Consider the following 3,073-nt stretch of genomic DNA (forward strand, 5'->3'; position numbering starts at 1 on the left):
CCTTTGTCATGGATTAAATGACCATATAAGCATGAATTTATTTCTGGGCTCTTTGTTCTATTCCATTGATCTATGTGTCTGTTTTTATGCCAATACTATGTTGTTTTGATTACAGTTTGTAATATAGTCTGGTATCAGGTAGCATGATACCTCCAGCTTTGTTCTTTCTCAAGATTGACATGGCTATTTGGGGTTTTTATGGTTACATATACATTTTAGGATTATTTGTTCTAATTCTGTGAAAAATGTCATTGGTATTTTGATAAGAATTGCATTGAATGTATAGATTGCTTTGATTAGTATGGAAATTTTAACTATATTAATTCTTCCTATCCATGAGCATGGTGTATGTTTCCATTTATTTATATCTTTTCAAATTTCTTTTCAATGTCATGTAATTTTCTGAGTACAGTTCTTTTACTACCTTGTTAGATTTATTTCTAAGTTTTCTTTTTTTTGATACAATTGTAAATGAGATTGTTTTCTTAATTTCTCTTTCTGATAGTTCATTATTGGTATATAAAATGCAACTGATTTCTGAATATTAATTTTGTATTCTGCTACTTTACTGAATTCATTTATCAGTTCTAATAGTTTTGTTTGTTTGTTTGTTTGGTTTTTGCAGAATCTTTAGGGTTCTTTCTATATAGTATCATGTCACCTGCAAATAATGACAGTTTTACTTCCTTCTTTGCAATTTAAATGCCATTTATTTATTTAGTTAGTTAGTTTTATTGTGAGATTGCTGTGTCTATGAGTTCCATTCACATTCTTAAGAGCACAATTTACTTACCTTTCCTCATATATGGCTAATCAACTTTCCAGGAATCCCCAACTATTTAATCAGCGTTAACCAGCTGAGACTGCAGCATTATTAAATTTTAGACTCTCAAGTACATGAGGGATCATCAAGCACCCAATTGTGGAGTTCGCTATTTTAGAAAAGGAAAAACCAAACCACACTAAAAGAAGTAATGTATACTTATCACATGTCTCCCTCCTTTACTCAAAGATTTATAGGATTTTTCACACTCTCCTCTTAAAAAGACAAAACAAAACAGACATATAGAGAAACATGAAGTCAATTTCCAAGGAAAAAGACATGAGAAGTGAACTTGGAACTATGTAGACCTTTATTATTTATATTAGAATTTATAACAACCAGTTAGAAGGTTGGTGGTAAAATGATTAACCTTAATACCTTTTTAGAATTCAGTTTCATAATTGCTCAGCTGATAACAGAGTTTCAAGGTGAGAGTCAGAGCCTGTGACCTCTCAGGTGGTCAAAGAAGGTACGCTTTTCTTATACCTTGGAGAGGTGAGAGTGAAGGATAGGCAAGTGGAGAGCTGAAGCAATAATAATTCTTATCTACAAAGAGAGTGTCTTAGAACCTGGTGGGGGCTGCAGGAAGAGCAAGCAGATCTTGGAGGAGACATAATTATTGACATGGCAATGTCATGATATTCCAACAAAAGTAGCCACAAATAATTGTATGCCTGTATGGAGATAAGAGTTACATTTCTCTTCTATGTTTTAGTTACCACTTTTATAAAAAACGGTAATGGGAATATATATTAATATCTTGGGCATAGGAAATGGTTGAAAACATAGACATTAGAGATGAGCAGTTTGAGGTTGGTTAAATCCTGACTCTACAATTTCTTACTTGTTTAAACTCAAACCAACAGCATAATTGTAAAGAGTGGTATATACTTAATTCTGTTACTGTGAGAGTTAGGTGAGTAAATATTTAAACCATGTAGAATATGGTGATAACATGAGGGTAAGAGAAAATGGAGGCAGGATGTCCTGTAACAAAGCAGCTATAACAAAATTTCTTTTTTGTTGTTGTGTACCTTAAAGACAGAAAATGAGGCAATCAAAATAATAATGTAAGAAAAGGAGTGATTTTAGAAAATATTTTATTTTCTTTTTTTAAGTGTGTTTTTTCCTGGACTATCAGCTCCAAGTCAAGTATTTGTTTCAATATATTTGTTGAGGGCGCATGCAGGGATCTAACCGTCAACCTTGTTGTTAAGAGCACCATGCTCTAACCAACTGAGCCAACTGGCTGGCCCCTAGAAAATATCCCCTAGAAAATATTTTAAAGAAAGAATCATTAGGATTTAGTAGTTGAGAGAGAATGAAACATGTGCCTTGAAAGGCTAATTAGAGGAAGGAGTTGACCATGTAATTGAAATTCTTATTCTGCTAGAGAGAGAATGTAGCATCCCCAATTAAAACCATATGTTTTGTGAGAAAAGGAATGGGGTTATTTCTTTGCTGCAAGGCTAAGAACCATATCTACCATGATGTATATAATTAAATAAATTGGTGAATTCATCAGGAATAAGAAATTAAGTCAGGAGTGCTTTAGGAGGTTGGATATAAGCACAATCTGTAGACGTTTTTCATGTGTGAGTTGAAATGGATACGTGCATCAATCCAGCAGAACTGGATTTGGGAGAGATGTAGACTGAAGAGGCAGTTATTCATTGTGTAAAATGGGAAGTTGAGTATAATGTTATCTCCTAGAATAAGAAATGAAATAAATCAAGACCTTGAGGTTTCAAACAGCATAGAATTTGGGGTGTATTGTCAATAATTTCACTGGTTATCTTATCTAAAATGGCACCCTTTCCCACCTACAAACATAAATATCACACTATATCTCTTCATCCTGTCTCTTTCTCTTTCTTAGCACATATCATTAATTAAAACTAGAGCATACACTCATGAAATCAGATTTTTACTGTTTTGTCCATGTACTTCAAATAGAGTAAGGCAAGTAGCGAGTTCTCAATAAAATAGTTTGAATGATTAAATATTTTGATCAATTAATTACAGAGCAATTTAGACCATGAAGTTTCAGAGAAAAGAACTCTAACAGTCATTTTAATAAAAACAATAGCTACAATTAAAGTAATACACCTCAGGGGAAGAGAGTTTTCCAGGATAAGAACAGAGAATTGGAATTACCCATGTTTAGGAAAAGAGGGCATAAAGTAAATGTGAAATATCTTTTAAATGCAATCAGATAAGTATTTGAGAACTAGGTTAGTAAAATACCAC

Source organism: Rhinolophus sinicus, chromosome 17 (genome assembly GCF_057876585.1).
Source record: "Rhinolophus sinicus isolate RSI-liver-muscle chromosome 17, RSI-T2T, whole genome shotgun sequence".
Lineage (NCBI taxonomy): Eukaryota > Metazoa > Chordata > Mammalia > Chiroptera > Rhinolophidae > Rhinolophus > Rhinolophus sinicus.